Source organism: Sus scrofa, chromosome 8, assembly GCF_054392235.1.
Source record: "Sus scrofa isolate SSC_HxYL_T2T_F1_AM1 chromosome 8, Sscrofa_HxYL_maternal_Yorkshire_Landrace_v2.0, whole genome shotgun sequence".
Taxonomy (NCBI): Eukaryota; Metazoa; Chordata; class Mammalia; order Artiodactyla; family Suidae; genus Sus; species Sus scrofa.
In genome coordinates, this window is record NC_139390.1 from 113,155,567 (window position 1) to 113,174,335 (window position 18,769).

The 18,769-nt window shown below is 38.3% G+C and overlaps 1 protein-coding gene across 8 annotated transcripts in view; it reads right to left on the reverse strand.

Moving 5' to 3' along the window:
- The window catches only part of LOC106507797 (uncharacterized), a 137,618-nt gene that overhangs the window by 91,332 nt on the left and 27,517 nt on the right, over positions 1–18,769 (reverse strand). For 7 of the 8 annotated variants that reach the window (XR_014813821.1, XR_014813822.1, XM_084973952.1 and 4 more), the window contains 2 exons: positions 12,796–12,924; positions 10,458–10,638 (listed from right to left, as the gene is read on the reverse strand). The gene's annotated coding sequence lies outside the window, so the exon portion shown is untranslated. Of the gene's footprint in view, positions 1–6,723; positions 6,789–10,457; positions 10,639–12,795; positions 12,925–18,769 lie in introns of all 8 variants that reach the window. The other variant, XM_084973954.1, reaches the window with a different exon arrangement.

Consider the following 18,769-nt stretch of genomic DNA (forward strand, 5'->3'; position numbering starts at 1 on the left):
CCTTGGTAGTTTGTGTCTTAATAGGCATTTGTCAATTTCCTTAAGGTTATCTAATTTTTGCATTAATTTATTCATGGTATTTCCTTATAATTATTTTTATATATGTGTAAGATCTCTAATAATGTCCTCTCTTTCAAACTTGATTTTAGAAATTTGATTTTCCTTTAATTTTTCTCTTGGCTGGTCCAGTTAAAAGTCTGTCAAATATGTTGATCTTTTCAAGGAACCATCCTTTGACCTAACTGGTTTTCTCTATTGTTTTCCTATTTTCTGTTTATTTCTGTTCTAATCTTTATGATTTACTTCCTTCTGCTGGCTTTAGCTGTAGTTAGTTTGTTTTTCTTTTCCTAGTTTCTCAAGGTAGAAACTCAAGTTGTTTGTTTTGGGGGTTTTTTGTTTTGTTTTTAGGGTCGCACCTGCAGCATATGCAAGTTTCCAGGCTAGGGGTCAAATTGGAGCTGCAGCTAGTGTCATATTCCACAGCCACAGTGGAACAGAGCCATATCTGTGAACTACACCACAGCTCATAGTAATGTTGGATCCTTAACCCACATCCTCATGGATACTAGCTGAGTTCGTTTCCCCTGAGCCACAATGCAAACTCCTGAAACTTAAGTTGATTTGATTTTTTTCCTTTAATATAGATTTTACAAATGACATAAGCATTTAAAGCCGCACCTCCTAAGTTCTGATATAATGTATTTCATTTACATTTACCTCTAAGTATTATTTGAATTCTCTTATGATTTGTTCTTTGATGCACTGGTTATTTAGGAGTGGATTTTGTTATTTCCTATTTTTAGTTTCCCAAATTTATTTCAGTTATTATGAATTTTATTTCTATTATGGTTGGAGAATGCTTTAAAAAAATACTAAGGTTCAGAGTTCCTATTGTGGCTCAGCAGTAAAGAAATCCAACTAGTATCCATGAAGATGCAGGTTTGATCTATGGCCTCACTCAGTGGGTTACTATCTGGCATTGCTGTGAGCTGTGGTGTAGGTCACAGACATGGCTCAAATCCTGTACTGCTATGGCTATGGCATAAGCAGGCTGGCAGCTGCAGCTTCAATTTGACCCTTAGCCAGGGAACTTCCAGATGCTGCAGGTGCAGTCCTAAAAGGCAAAAAAAAAAAAATAAATAAAATAAAAAAGTTTGTTTTATAGTTAAGCATATGGTCTATCTTGGAACTATTCCACGTGTACTTGAAAAGAATGTGTATGTGTATTTTGCTGTTACGGGGACAATGTTCTATGTTGGTTGTGTTATGGGTGGCGTGTTCTATAGTAGTATGTCCAATTGGTTTTAGGACTGTTTAATTCCCCTATTTCATCTTCTGACTACGTGTTCCAATCAATATAGAAAGTAAGGCATTGAATTCTTCAACTATTACTGTATTGCCTAGTTGGAATGTTTTCTGAATAGCAATCTTTTCAAACATGAGCCCAAGAGATTTAATTTCATTCAGCTGCTTGGATTATTCCGTTGGATTTGTATGTTTCGAGGTAATAATGAAAATGACCCCTTGTTTGAGAACAATACTGTTTTCACCTGCGTGGCTCAGGTGGAAGCAGAGATCATAATGGGTCTATGAGTTTTATAATATCCTTGTTCCTCCTGCACCTAATCCCATGTGCCACAAAGTTGGGTACAAGTAGGTGAAGAGCAGAAAAAACTGGAAAGGGAAGGTATAGTAACTGAAATGGACCACTCTGATTTATAGCAGTAACAGGTGTAATCCAAACATATGAAGTGGGAACAACTCAGACAGGTTAAGGTACAAGAAGGAGATGAACACTGTTAATCTCTCTCAAAATAACCTCCAGGGCCTTCTTCAAAAGGGGGAAAAGCCCTGATGAGCTCACCAAACCTACTCTGAGCACAAAATTTAACTGACTCTTGGGTTTGCTATGGCTCCGTCCCCAGACAATTCCCTCCAAAGAACAGCACTCACTTATCTGAAGTGATAAGCATCAGATCAATCAGGAGGCAGGAGGCAACATCAACTCATGCCTCCGAGTGACAGAGATCTTATGTGGGGACCTCAACAATGGTTAACAGTATTTTTCCTCCAGGGTCACTAACAAATCCCAAAGCATTGTAATTCTTGTTTGGGAGCAATGCCTTTTGGGGCCTTCCTCACGGAAACATTATGACTTGCATTTTATGGGTTGTCATTAAAAAAAATACCTTAAGGGGGATTGGATCAAGATGGCAAAAGAGTTAGGAGTTAGGATACCTCCTCCCTTAAAACCTTAAAAATACATCTCCAAATAGAAAAATTCACAAGGTGCATCTATTGAAGGCCTACAGAAGACATCAAACTTCCGAAAAGGCAAGAAAACCCCCACAGGGCTGAGCAGGATAAGGGGGGGAAAGAAAGGAAAAATAGAAAAAGGAGAGAGAACAAAAGGAACCATGATGAGACCTGCACCCCGGGGAGGGAACCGTGAGGGAGAAAAAGTCATTCCCACACCCTGGGAAGCCCTCTCACCAGAAGGGCGACCAGGCTGAATGGAGAGGGAACTTTGGAGCCCAGGAGGAATGAGCAGCAGGCAGTATGCAAGGAGCAAAATAAAGAGTAATCGTGCAGAGGGTCAGCACTGCGGCACTGCGTTCCCCCTCCTCACAACCCAGGAGGAGGTGGGGGCTGGGAGGTGAAACTCAGGATTCTGAAGTCAGACCCAGGGAGATGAATGGGGTTGGCTGTGAGGACAGCCTGGAGAGGCTGGACAATCACACCAGACGGTGTACTGAGAAGACACCAGGTCTCCCCACAGAGGCAGTACACTTCTGTTAGGGGGCATTTGAGGAGAAGGGCAGGACTGTCATTAGAGCTTCCTCCTCGGTGAGCACTCTCTCCTAACAGGAAACCACCTACTAGGGTACCGGGTAGATGCGGACCTCTGGCACCACTGTGAGATCCAGAGGCCGGGAGGTGCTAGGAGACTTGCAAGAAGGTGCAAAGCCCTGCCTCTGAGATCCCTGAGATGTCTGAACACCAGATATTCCAGCAAAAACTGCCACCAGGGCCAGGCCCTACTTCCACTGTCCAAAGAGCTTTCAAGCACCAGTAATTCCCACAAAAAAAAAAAAATGCAAGTGGGCACCTGGCCTTGCTCCATCTGTCCCAGCAGATCCGGGAGTCACAGATATCCTGTGAATTCTGCCAGCAAGCACTAGGCTCTGCCCTAACTGTGCTGGGAGTGCAGAGAACCCCTGATACCCTGTTAAAACTGCAAGCAGGCACCAGACTCTGCCATCACTATACTGAGTGCAGAATGAGTCCTGACTGCTGCCCTACCTGCCTCCCTTCTGGATAGGCTCCTGAGTTTTCCTGCTACCTAGGAGCAGACACTGATAGGTTTCCCACACTCAGAGGTAGATGTTGTAACTACAGCTGAGCATCAGGAGTCCTGAAATTAAGGAGGAAGAGCTGCTATCTTGCCTCCCGGCTGTGGGAACCACAGATTTACACCTCCAGTGCCAACTTTGTAAATCCAGGGCCTTTGAAAAACATCCCAACAGGCAACAAGTTCTCCTGCAGCCGAGCTAAGTCTGGATTTAACATCCGTGGGCTCTGTGGGCACATACACATGGGGACTGGACAAGGCTAGAGTCCGAGCCGTCTTGACAGCTCCCACAACAGGCCCAGGGGCATGAAGACTGCAGCCTTGCAAACTGACCTCATCAGATCTGTGCGGATGGCATGGTTTAAACAATGCCTAAGATACACCAGGGCCAACTGCCGGTATAGCAATGCCAACAATGGTGAACTTCACGAACCCTCACAACAGGTGAAAAGTGACACAATAGAGCATACTTTTAGGTGAACAGCTTTAGATGAGGAACATTCAAGAGCTCTTCTCATGGTAGGAGTGGTCCAATGCTGCCTACCTCATGCCACAGAGCAGAAATACAGCTCAAAAAATATCTGGTGGCTCCTCCCCCAACAACTAGGGAGCAGACCCTCCCCGTGAAAGGGCAGTGACAGGCCTCCTCCAAAGAGGTGGCCAATTCGGTACCCAGGCCCTAGCCACAACACCATCAGTCGCATCTCCTATTAAGGACATAACAGCCAGCATACACTGAGGAGACAGATGGCAGGCATTCATTTTTTTTAATTATTCAATGAATTTTATTATATTTATAGTGGTACAATGATCATCACAACCAAATTTTATAGCATTTCCATCCCAAACCCCCAGCGCCTCCCCCACCCCCCAACCTATCTAATTTGGAAACCGTAAGTTTTTCAAAAGGCCTCCATATTAAAAACAGCCATTGCACCAAAAAAAATCACACCCAGATAGACAGCCTAAAGGCATCCTGAACTGACAGCCACCTCTAAACAAACTCCCTGAAACACCCTAGCCATCAGATAGACAAGGCCCAGCTCCACCTACCAGTGGAAAAGTACTGGTCCCTCCCACCAGGAAGACTGCACAAGCCCCTGGATCAGCTTCACTCTCCAGACACCAGAAGCAAGAGGAACTACAATCCTACAGCCTGTGAAAAGGAGACCACAAGGGCAGAAAGTCAGACAAAATGAGATGACAGAAAAACATGTTTCAGACAAAGGAACCAGATAAAAACCCACCAAAACAACTAAATGGAGAGGAGAGAGGCAATCTACCTGAAAAAGAATTCAGTGTAATGATAGCAAGGATGATCCAAGATCTCGGAAAAGGAATGGAGACACCAATCAAGAAGCTACAAGAAATATTTAACGAAGAGTCAGGAGATTTAAAGAACAAGCAAGCAAAGATGAGTAACACGATACCTGAAATGAAAAATAAACTAGAAGGAAACAATAGGAGGATAACAGAGGCAGAAGAGCAAATAAGTGAGGTAGAAGACAGAGTGGTAGAAATCACTGCACAAGGAAAAAATAAAGAATGATAAAAATTGAGGACAGTCTATGAGTCTCTGGGACAACATTAAACACACCAACATCCACATCATATGGGTCCCAGAGGAGAAGAGAGAGAAAAAGGACCAGCAGAAATATTTGAAGAGATTACAGCCAAAACCTTCCCTAATATGGGAAAGGAAACACTCGAGCTGGGGAAGCACAGAGAACCCCATACAGGGTAAACCAAAAGAGGAACATGCCAAGACACATACTAATCAAACTGACAAAAATTAAATGTGAAGAAAAATATCAAGAGCAATAAGGGAAAAGCAACAGATAACAGACAAAGGAACACCCTAAGGATATCAGCTGATTGAATGGGAGGAACATAGAATGAAAAATATACTCTACCCAGCAAGGCTCTCCTTCAGATTTGACAGAGAAGTCAAAAGCTTTTCAGAGAAGCAAAAGTTAAGAGAATTCAGCACCACCAAACCAGCTTTACAACAACTACTGAAGAGAAGGTCTGTACAATGCCACATACATTCTGCTGTTTCTGTGGCAACGCCTTAGTCTAAATGAAAAAGCCAACTGAAGCTATGCAGAAAGTTAACTGGATTTCTAAGGTTCACCCTGATGCTTTATGAGATTTGTTAAGCTCCTTGGGAAAGAGATCTTAATGGAATAGTTGAGTTCAATAACATACATTGGTCTGACCCTGCTTCTTGGAGGCTTAAAATTGTATGAGACAAAATTGAACAGATTTGGTCCCAAGCTCAGCTTATTCATCAAAGCTGCTAACCAAGCCATATATTCACCAGAAACTAAAAAACGTGTAGAAACTAGCAATGGATCTTTTTTGAGAGACAGTTCTCCATTGGTTTCTCCTACTTACGGATTTCTTATCATATGAGACACTAATTGTCCTTCTCTTACAAATAGGCTTGGTATAGATCATGTCTTCCTCTGAAGCAAAAGGAAGTTTGTTCACTCCTCAGGTTAATAAAGGTGGGTCTGTCACTGAAGCAAAGGTCAAGGAGACTTTGTCCTCTTACAACATTCAAGTTCCCTATGCTCAGGGTTCTTTTCCTGCAACACAGCCCACTGCATATGCTGGTATCTCCCGCACCTATTCACTTCTCTCTGTGGGAACTGGAGTTTAGAGACCTAGCACATACGCTGAAACTCTGTTTACTCTTACTGCTGTCAGTAAAATGTTATATCCTCTACCTCTGACTCAAAAGTCTTAAGACTTCCTCTATCATGCCAGAACTATAGAAGCATAATAATTTAGTTTGTAAAGACGATAAAATCTCAGACCTGATTAAATTCTTTGTAATTCCAATTTGAGAGAGCATAGTTTAACATGTTAGATAGCTGTCTCAAGGAAAAGCACATGGGCAATTATTTGAGTTGTGAGTTTAATTATTTTCCATGGAATACCAATCTTTAAGTAAAGCACAACTGATAGGTGAATGATGCTTAAACAGATCTGGACATCTGGCAAACATTTCCTCAAAAACAAATGAAGTCAGTCACTCCAAGGATAACAAGAAACAGTACCTGTTCCCATGATAAAATCTAAAATTTCAAGTGAAAATTAAAACTTTGGAATATTATGTATCTTGATAGTTTCCCAATACTGAAAGATTCTTTAAAAGTATGATGTGCTATTAACAAACAATGTGAGTGGATACAACACTATCTTAACATGATACTAACAAATGCGGTGAACAGATATCTTCCTTTGCAATACTGATCAGCAATAAAAATGAATGAAATAACAAACATTAACAACATGTAAGAATCTCAAAACCTTATGCTAAGTTAAAGCAGAAATGAAAGGCCATGGGTTTTTTGTTTAATTACCTTTATATGAAAGCCTAGGAATAGAAATTTCTGTAGTGAAAAAAGGTAAGTGGTTCTGGATCCATCTGTTAAAAGAAGGTAACAAGAAAGTAGGCATGCGGAATCTTTTAAAGGTGATGAAGTTCTACAGTTGATTATGGTGGGGTTTTCATCACTGTATATATACAATTACCAAAATTCACCAAAATGTAAGCTTTAAACTGATGAATTTCCAAGTTTAAATTATATCTCAACAAGCCTTGGGAAAAAGAATTATTTTTCTGCAACATGGCTTTTCATAGTAAAAAAAAAAAGGCTATCACAAGAGACTGAAATTTACTTAAATATGTCCCTGTACTTTCAGAGCTACTAAACACCAGCTCTTTCAGAAATTGCTTTGCATGTCATTTCCTAAGGAAAGCATTCCATACATAGCTTCCTAGCTTAGCTTGGATACACATTTGTTATTATTTAATAACACCTTGCCTTTTATTTAATATCAGTTTGACACAACTTTAAAACATTATATTTACATTTTAGATTCATTTTTTTGTCCTCAATGTCTAGCATTCCTATTAGTCTGTAAAGTTTATGAGAACAGGGCCCACACAATTAAAATTTTATCTTTAGATGCCTAACATTGTTCCTGAATTCTTGGTTATTCAAGCAATAGTCAAACTTCAAACTTAGAGGACCACCTGATTTCTTTCCAGATAGTCTATTTATTTCAGAGACTTTTTTATGCTAAAAGTAAGACCTTATATTGGGAAAATTTCTTCAAGAATACTACCCTGAAGGTTGAGTACTTTGAGATAGGTGTCAGTAGAGTCCTAGAGCCTTCACATCTTGACTATAGAGAAGTTACCACAGAAACCTGTAGAAATAGTCCAGTATTCAGTAAAATGAGTCAACCTCAGATAAACTATTCTATTTTTTTTCTCCCCAAACAAGTTTATTTACCCCCCAAAGAGGATTTAATTTACACTGTTGCCAAACAATATGTCTCACCCCTGTGAGCAGAGATCAGGGCAAAACCTTAAACTGAGAACTGGTCTTTTTTTAAATTAATCCTCCTACTTATTTTATGGATGCTTTTCAGAACCAATCTTCTGTGTGGTTTCTATGCCTTTCCCAATGTTTGTGGTTTGCAGATGTCCTGGCAACTATGGAAGTGAAGAACTCCTTGGCATCTCTTACCCAGAAAGTAGAAGTAGGGGCATAAGCCATCTTTCCATTTTGTGAGTTAAGAACAAATTGAAGGATTGATTTTGGAACTACAGAGGAACACAATTTGAATTAAAGATCTTAATATAGTTGAAATGAAAAAAAAAAGTTAAATACTAGTAGAGATGAGGTAACTCTTTTCCTTCTTTCTCCCAAATCTAGAATCAAAATCTGAAAATTAAGCAGATATAGTCAATGACAAACCTAGAGAAATGAAGACAGAGATAGGAGTGCAAGCCAACACTACTCAACTCTGTGGTGAAAAAGGAAACAAAATAAATGTCCAGTTCAGTTCACCAAGACAAAGGACTGGATATTTGCTGAGAGCAGAAACATTCAAGGGAAAAACAGTACCTAGATTATCCCTTAATATTTAATACCAATAATAATATTGCTGACACCATTGTGATATTGTCAGATATTGCTGACACCATTTGCTATTTGAGCATTGTACTAGAAAGCTTCAATAACCTGCTAGATCTAACCCTCAAAACAACTCTACCAGTTAGGGTTAGGAAGAATTAATGCCACATCTACTGCCATTCAGCACATTAAAGTCAGCCACAGAATTGTGCTTCACATTTACCTGATGACAATATCTGTACTTCTTCCTCCATACAACTTCCCTTGGGTACCACCTATATCTCAGTAAATAACCATAACTTTAGTATCTGGGCATCAACTCAAGGCTTAGCAGGGCTTTAGGAGCACAGCCGTCATCTCTTTGTAGTAAATGAACTTGCACAGTAAATGAGTCTGCCAGTCTGGGAGAAGAGGGGTGGAATCTGCAAACACTGCACTGGCAGAAGAGACCTGATGTCTTGGAGCTATCGGGGACATGTTTCACAGCACCTTGCTCAGCTCTGTCTGCACAGTGAGTACTGGATGAATATGTAATTTAAGCAAGTGATCATTAAAGGGAGAAACGAAGCAGTGACTGAACAAACAGGGATTATAATCTTGAATAAACGAACAGATACTGCAACTTTTTCCAACAATCAAAAGCAGCAACATTTGATTTTTCGGGATTGCCTTTGCTGGAATAACAAACAGATTTAATTATTCTGAAAGATAATATCATAAAGAAAAATGCTATCAATCAGCAGATGGTATATAAAATAAATCCAGAAATTAAAAAAAAAAAAGTTATACCTGAAATTTTCCTAGCCATCTTTCCAGCTCTTAAACAGAATAAATGTGGCCACCTGTGTCTGATTACAGAAACCATTTTAACAACTACAAAGGAACAAAACAACCAAGATTTTCATCAGCCTTACCAGGTGCCCAAGTACAGGAGATTCATTTCACTTCTGGGACTTTTCATTGAGAAAAGAACCTGTATTTAGTGATGAAAGAGCTCATGAAAAGGCTGCCTGTGACTCATCAATCAAAACACATTGATGAACTGACTGATGCAGAAAAGAGTTGTCGAAATTTTAGAGAACACATAAAGCTCTGACATGTTGTTGCTCAGGGACTTATACATGAAATGCCGTGTTGCAGACAAGCATTACCAAGTGTTGGCATCCTCGTGACATCTCCCTCAATGAGACTTGCAATAGTCCTGACCAAATCCCAGGGTAGGATTTTTCATTTGTATAAAAAGTGTAGTGAAAGAGAGTGGTAAGCCATGATCATGCCTCATTTCTAATCAAATATTCTTATTTAAACAGTCCAACTGAATGACTCTTCCCCTATCTGTACATTAAAGCCACATTAAAATCATTTAAGGGGCCTGTAAAAACTCTCAGAAATGAAAAGAGTCAATTTACTCAGAACTGTGCAGTAGCTTGTTTGGGAAAAGAAATTGACAAGTATAACAGAGTTTATTCTGCTGTACCCCTGAGATTAACACAACTTTGTGAGTCAACTTTATCCCAATAAATTTCAAAAAAACAGAAATGAAAATAGTCTAATTCCGTGATTCTCATCCCTGTCCATACATTAAAGCCATATTAAAACCACTTACTGGAGATTTAAAAACTCCTGAAATTAGGTCTCCTAAATAAATCATATATCTGAGGATGGGGTTAAATACCGCTCACAGATATTCCCCCCAAATATGACCATAGTTGAAAATTACTGCTCCATAGGAAACATAAACACACACAAACAATGTAGGAATTATTTATGAGTAATTTAAAACAACCTAAAATACTAGCTGTGAAAAATTAAAAGAAGTACATTAAAATGCAAATTGGGTACATAATTAGAATGGGAGAATTTCAAGAAAGCTTTTGATAAGAAGAAAACATTCGCTGCAAAAGGAAAATGTTTTCTATTGTGGAGAAAGAATGATTACAGGAAGGGAAGAAACAAGCATGAAAAAATACAAAAGCAGAAGCTATACGATGGGTTGTAAATATTAATAATAAACTGGATACTTGAATATTTGTTGGTGTTACCCATATTTCTGCTCCCCACCAGCCTAAGATTTTTTTTTTAAGTGAGGATATTTTAAAGTTCTTGACTCACCCTCTCGTGCAAGATCCAAAGCTGCATTTCAATGTCACCTTCATGTCCCTACCCACCTCTTTTTCTTCCACCTCATCACCGCTACCAAGTGTGACCAGTGATGTCATCCACTACATTTTCAAATTGCAGCTATCATGTGCCCCATCTTCTACATTAACTCTCTACAGTTGGATGATGAAGTCACTTATGTTGAGTGTGATGACAAATTCTGCCATCTTCCATGGCTGTCCTTCAGTTCTGCCCAAGAATCAAACCATAAAGTACAATTGTATTTATTCTGTCGGCAAAACACACTGTACATTCAAGCTAAATACTGTGCTAAATTGTCACAACCTATGGATTCTCAAGCAAGACCACTGTATTCTCCCTTCACCTGTGTGTGACACACAGAACAGCTTCTGCATGCCAGCACTAAACTTATGTGCGCCAAGGCACAAAGTTCTCATGGCCAGACTCCAGCAGCCAGCGGAATGAACACAGAGAAAAGGAACACCAGCCCACATTCGTTCAAGGTGCACAGGTCTTAGCTAAGCACTGCTGAGTCATGAATGCTCACCCATCTCCAGGTGATCACCCTACTAAATTCTCAATGCTTCACCTCCCGGTTTTACTCTGTTTAGCACCATTTCCCATAGCCAAAAATTTCCCCCCTTGCATTCTGCTATTTAGGGTGTACTGCTTCCTCCTTCCTATCCTAGCTTAATGCTTCCTTTTCTAACCCAAACTCACTGAGTGTGCACTTTAAAACTCCTGCTGCATAATTTACTAAACTCTTTCATGTCCACAATTCTGTCTTTCCAAAGCAACATTCGCAAGACAATGCAGTCCTCTATCATTTTTACATCCACGGTTCTGTCTCTTCACCTCTTTTCCTATTCAGCTAAGCTATATCACTCTTGTTTCTAGCATACTCTCTTATTTTTGCCTGGCAATTCTGAAATGCAGGTATAAATTTACCACATAGATGATATTTGAAGACATGGAACCAGATGAGATCTCCCAGGGAAAGGGAAAGAAAAAAAGTGGAGAGGAGTTCCCGTCGTGGCGCAGTGGTTAACGAATCCGACTAGGAACCATGAGGTTGCGGGTTCCGTCCCTGCCCTTGCTCAGTGGGTTAACGATCTGGCGTTGCCGTGAGCTGTGGTGTAGGTTGCAGACGCGGCTCGGATCCCGCGTTGCTGTGGCTCTGGCGTAGGCCGGTGGCTACAGCTCCGATTCAACCCCTAGCCTGGGAACCTCCATATGCCGCGGGAGCGGCCCAAGAAATAGCAACAACAACAAAAAAAAAAGACAAAAAAAAAAAAAAAAAAAAAAAAAGAAAAAAAGTGGAGAGATGACTGCACTGTGGGTACCATCTGAAGCTATTTCAATTATATATGTATCAATCTCATTTATTTATTACTCAATATCTCTGTACAAATGGTTTATTAACTGCATTAAAGAAACATGCAAATTCACTTTCAGGTGTGCTCAATAAATGGCCCTGAATCACAAAACTTTAACATGAAAAAGACTGTTTCTCTGTGGCTTCGAAAATTCATTTTCCACCATGCTCTTTGTGCAAGATAGCTTTTACACTAGTTTGTGTGTATCTTCACTTTCCCACTCAAGGTTCATTAAGGATAAAATAAGTCTACCCACAAAATAAGAATGCAGTATCAAACTGCCATTCCTTTTGTCCCGCTTTCTGCTTACAAGGATCTGCTTTCACAAAGCAGCCATTCTCTCCCAGGACAGTCATGATTTCAGGCTCCTAGACTACAATTTTACTACCACTGATTCTTACTAATCAAAGCAGAAGGGGACTGGTGGTATCAGTAAAACACTGAAATAGGAAGCACATGAGAACCAGAACAACTATAACCTATGGCAAGGGCTAAGACCTTAACTGTCGGTGGTCCCATTTATCAGCTCCTGCAATCGGGTATAGGCAGATTCTTGGGGGTTCCAATCCCTAAATTCATTTCTACAAGAGGTGGGATTTATTTCACATTGGTAACTCTACTGTTAAGACCAATTGTGAACAACTGTTAACTTAATAAAAGTGAATTAAATGTTTTATTCTATTTAATGAGACAAAGCCTATTAATACATAGACATAAACTAATTGTATGGCCATGTCTCACGAAGAATTTAAAAAAGAAAAAAAGAAAACTGATCTACTATGTATATTAATTGAAGATATACTCACTTCTTTACTAAATATTATTCCAGTTATCCAATGCTAGAAATTACTGTAAAACTTACTGGCACAAAATAGCCACTGATTCTGTGGTTAGGACTACAGAGAGGGCACAGCAGTGACAGACTGTCTCCTTTCCACAACATTGGTGGCCTTGGGCATGAAACACCAGAGACTTGGGCCTGGAGTCTTTTGGAGGATAATTTACTTACAAATCTGCTGGTTGACACTGGCTGTCATCTAAAAGCCTCAGTTCCCATCCACTGTGCCTGTCCACGTGGTCCATTCAGATGGGCTGTTCCAGGCTTCCCCAGAGGACAGTGACGGCCAGGTTCCATACCCTGACAGGGAGAAAGCCAGACAGAACCTATAACATTTTTACAATCTTTGCATGAAGATCACATAGAATTTGCTTCTACCATGTTCTCTGGGGATAAGGAGATTCCCTTCCAACCCAGATTCAAGAGGAGAGAACACAGATCTTCCAGGGGGGAAGAGTGTCAGACTCTTTTTTTAAGCACAGCATGAGAGAAGGGTTGTGTAGTCATCTCTGGAAAATGCAATGTGCTACAAACATGGATGTGAGTTTACCATTCACAACAGAGAAGGAGGAAATTCTTCATGTACTTGTTGCCTCATCCTTCATTGTTAGGTATTCACAAACAATTTCTAGATTTTCCACAGAATAAACCAGGTATCTATCTACAAGGAATATGTAGATATTTATAGGACTTGATAATTAAAAAATGTCCATATTTTAGGAATAAGTAGCTCATTTCAAGAAAATCAGCATTTTTATCGAAGTGAAAACAATGGTATTGAACAAACTTGTGTATTATCTTGTGAGATGTACTGTCATACCTATTTAAGGACCACAAATGAATTTGGAAGAAAATTAAGGTAGCATTTCTTAAAAGATCTAAATCACAATAAATGTAAGAAAAAGAAACCACCAAATAAATCCCCAGGGACAAAGGCCTTCCATAACATTGTAGTAGTGACATAATGGTTTGCAAATATTCTTTAGAGTTTACTTGTAAAGAGACCTTTAAGAAAATATGACAGCACTATAGAAAAATACTGGGAAAAGAAATTATAGGCAAACTAGATAATGTGCACCAATCCCTCCAGTTTTATTGGTCATATTTTCAATGTCAATTTATGCAAAGTAATTTTATGTCGTATCAATCTCTCTACACTTTATAGTTCTCATCATCTTATTTGGCTAACACAATAGCCAAAGAGAACTATACTTAAATATGTATTTCTTACAATTATGAGACCATGAACAATCAATACTTAAAGAAAAATAACATGCAAAACTTCCCATATTTGATTAGAATTATTGGCACTAGGTGACTTCTTAAAAAAAATTCTCCTTAAAGTGCCCTGCACTTACCTAAAAATTTCTAAAACAGAAAAAAAGCTCAACATAAAAAGGAGATTTTTAGCTTAAAAAAAAATCTTACATTATCTTTACTCTCATGGGCAAACATGACCATGGAAGGTAAAAACCTAGGAGAAAATCTATTAGAATTAGCTTAGGCTAAGATGTGCTAAAAAAACACAAAAATAAACTGAGTTCAGAACTGCACAAATACATTATATGTTTCAGAAAAAGATGTGTGCAGAATTCACCTAAAATGATTACAGTACGGCCGGGGTACAATGATAATGAAATGATAGAAAATAGACTTAAGCCATAGAAAATTAATGAAAACATTAGTTATCAGATTAACCTTTTAAAAGTCTGTGAGAAATGAAAAGTGGGAAGAATATATTTCAAAATTTCAGCAGTTCAAATTTGGAGGAAAGTATGCCTCTTAGGGTAGTGATAAACTAAGCACACGCAAGCTCATTTAATTATCAGTAAAAGTTAATTATCTTCAGGAATATAGTATGAAATAAATGTATAATAAAACTGTACCAACATTTTCCTTAGTTTGGATTAGCCAAACAATACTGTGAACAGACCGTGTGTGTGTATACAAACTATAAAATTAAGATATTACTTTTAAAGACTTAAGAGAGTTTTTAAACTATCATACACATATGATATACATATACACACACACATCCCATTTACTTAAGTTTTCTCCTTCTAGTTTTAGTGCTAAAAAAAAAAAAAAAAAAAAAAAAAAACAAAACCCTGATTTTTTTTTTTTTCCATTTCTTTTTAGGGCCACACCCACAGCATCTGGAAATTCCCAGGCTAGGGGTCCAATCGTCAAATCGGAGCTATAGCTGCTGGCCACAGCCACAGCCACAGCCACACAGGATCCCAGCCACGTCTGAGACCTATGCCACAGTATGCGCACAGTAACATGGCAACGCAGGATCCTTAAGCCACTGAGCGAGGCCAGGGATGAACCTGCATCCTCATTGTTCCTAGTCGGGTTTGTTGACTGCTGAGCCACGAAGAGAACTCCAAAATCTGATAATTTTTATGTTTATATTTTATATGTATGATCTGTAACACAGTCGAAAGCTCTATTTCCACAGACAGACATTTGCTTAATTTCATAAATCTACCTTATTAGTTTTCTATACCTGTGATAATAAATTAACATAACCTTAGAAACTTAACAGAATGTTTTTTCTCTCAAAAGCCTCTGAAGAGCAAAAGCCCACAATTAGTATCACTGGACCAAAATCAAGGTGTCAACAGGGCTGTGTTCCCTGCGGAGGGTCTAGGGAGTAAAGTGCTTCTTGCATCCTCTAGCTTCCTGGGCTGCCAGCATCCCTTGACTTGTGGCCACATGGCGCTGCCTCTGCTTCTGCCATCACATCACATTCCTTTCTGTGCAAAATACCCTTCTGCCTCTCTCTCATAAAGATGCATGTGATTTCATCTGAATAAACCAGAATAATCTCTTTGCGTTCATGTCCTTAATAACACATCTACAAAGACCCTCCTTTTGCCATTTAAAGTAGCATTTACGGAGTTGAGAGATTGGGAGGGGGGTATATTTTGGAGAGACATTCTTCAGCTTCCACATCCACTAACCATCTAAGTTACTTTTGGAAAAGTTACTCAAACTTTCTAAATCTCAGTGTTTTTCTCTTTAAAGTACTAAAAATGAAAGTACCTTACAAGGATGACCCATAAAGAATACAGAGCATTAAATGCAACTCCTCACATGATAAATATCAATAACCATTGCCTATTATTGTCCTTTCCATCCTCCATCCCTGTTTTTCATTAATATTCCACAAAAGTGTCAATATTCCACTATGAGGAGACTATTTCAACATCACTGATCCACTCTCTTTACAAGATGTGTTTCTTTTCCTATTTTTCTGGCCCTTCCTGAGGTTTGTGGCCTCTACGCTCTGACCCCAACCCTCCACTGGTAACAGGAGGACCCAGCCTGTCAAAATATAATGTTAAGAGGCAGCCACTTTGACATGAATTTTTGTTAATAATGGAATAAATGAGTCTAAATTTGCACACAGTACAAAATAGAATTACCTGAAATATCACCTATTGGATAACCTGAACTCAATTAAGGTTGACCATTCTACGTTTTATGACGCATACACATGCACGCACACACACACACACATATACAGTATGTGCATAAATATATTTCTGACTCAAATTTGAGAACGTTTATTTTGTAATAGGAATAATATAAAAATTATTATATACAAAAAATGAACACAAAATATATTATGATAGTATAAATTATAGGTCTATTATTAAACGATTCAATCCTGAAAAATTTCTGTGAAAGCAGCTGTAGTGATAAGTTTTTTAAAGTTCATATATCTCTAAAACCAACCCCATTCTAAATTAACTCCTGATGCCTCACAATTTCTCATGTAATTTGTCACTTACCTTTCCAGTATATTGTAGACTCTGTAAATGGCTCTATGTATAATTACTTGATTTTCTCACTAACCAGTTAGCTTACAGTGCATTTCTTTTGTTTGTTGTTACAACCCCACTTCTTAGTCAAGAGCAAGTAAGAAGTAATATTTTTGGATTAAATAATTCCATAGCCACCATCCCCTGTTCTTCTTTATTCTATGTTGTCAGTAAAATTAAATTGTCAATTAATTTGCAGAATGGACACTGGATAACTCACAGAGAAATTTTAATATTTTTATAATGACTATGTGGAGAAAATGTTTGACCATATAGTTGAAAATTTCCATTTTGTTTTACCACATAATTAAATTTTATGGATTCATAAATTTAAATTATAAAATTAAACACTGCAAAACTTTTCATCAGGCATCAAATATTTTCTAAATAAAGGATATAATACCAATATAATTTTCTGAAGTAAAAAAAAGATACTGTTTTCTGTTGATATGCTTATTTATATTCCAAAAAACAAAAAAGAACCTATATGTCCATCTCTTATGAGTAACACATTAAGCCTCATTACTAAATAAGTCATTTAGTCACCATCCTTAATAATTTGAGATGGTTATTTGAATTCATGCTAGTAATGCTGCTAGCATTTTACTTTAATGATTTTTTTTTATTTCATAATTCTTGAACAAGAAAAACCTTTAAATTTTTCCTGATGAATAAAACACCTCTTGACTATTTCAATATTTTGCCTACAGGAAAGTCTGCAAACAAAAGCAATTTAAAAATTCCCACAATGATAGAGAGCTTAGCAGAGTCACTGAAGTACATAAAATGAAAACAAATCTAAAACAGTCACTTTGGTTAGACTGCCCCATTTCCTAAGAACAGAGGAAACTGAAATTCATGCCTTGGTTAACAAGCTCATGACAGTGTCAATTTTCATTTACAATTACGTGAACTAAAAACTGACTTTCTAAATGCTGGCATACTGTGACATATTTTGGAGTTAAATCTAGGTACATGTAATTTTGCTTTGATTTCCATGGGGCTTTGATTTCCATGGGGCTTCTTCTTGAATCAATAGTTCATATTTAAGAATTACATATGTAAGAAAATACATTTTTCCAGAGGTTGGCTACAGGGGCAGAATGCATGTTTGACAAATTAATTAGAGTCTATTAAGATGTACATAAACACATATATACATCTGTGGGTGTGAATGCAAACAGTACATGAGAGAAATCAATTCATGAAAGCATGTTTTAGAACTACTGGTTATGCACGTTTCAGGTTATGAGAGAATGTGCTAACTCTGGTAACGGGTGAGGGATGAGCCCTGAAGCAATGGCTATGACTGGGGAAGGTGTAGTAATGGCAGTGACCACCCAGCGAGGTGTCACATGTACGTGCTGTCATGCAAAAGGATGCTAATCTTCATCCAGAACAAAACAGAAAAATGTGTTTATAATCTATACAGATAATATAAATCTGATAACAAAATGGTTTGCATAAGGTATGTAAATGCAATAATAGAATTACTACTGTAAGATAACAGCTGAATTACTTAAATAAAATGAGAGAAATTCTATTGGACATAGTCTTTAAAAATCCAAAACCTAACTACAAGGTTAGTTACAAATCTGGCACTAAATAGATGTTAGAGGGTGTACAATGGAGAAAGTATCATGCAATTCTTTCAGCAGAGAGCAGGATGCCAGTCAGGTCTGGAACATGGCATAGGATGTAAAACAGGGAAAGATGTAAAGAACAAAGCAGAGGTTTCTAACAAGGTACCAAAACAATTCAAGAAAAATGGGATAACATTGAAACTTAATTATCAGACCCAGGGCACAAGGTCCAAATGGGTCACAAAGCAGTAGTGACACATTACTGGGCTTTATATGTAAGGAATTAAAATTCCTTCAGTGCAGCCTGCCTCAAAAGATTGAGATGGGATAGAAACTAAAAATGAAGCCAAGTGGCCTCAGCTGCCTAGATTAGTGCTTTGGAAAGAGATGGGACCTCTGTTTGCCTCTCCAGGTATTACTGGATGTTATCCTCTTGGGAATGGCGCACATCTGAAGACTGGCACGGACATATGGGGATGGTAAATACACTTTACAGATGATATTAATTATTGTCTAAAACTAATGTTATTTTATTTCCCCAATGGTATTCCCTCTTATTTAAAGTTACAAAATATAGTAGGAGATAAGATTCTGGAAGCAAGAAATTGAAATGATGTAAAGAAAGGTTTACATTCCTTCAATGAACCAAGGAATGTAGGCAGCCTCAAGACTCTTGGGAAAAAAAAACAAAATAAGAAAGGAATACATCCATCCCTACAGTGTCCAGCAGGA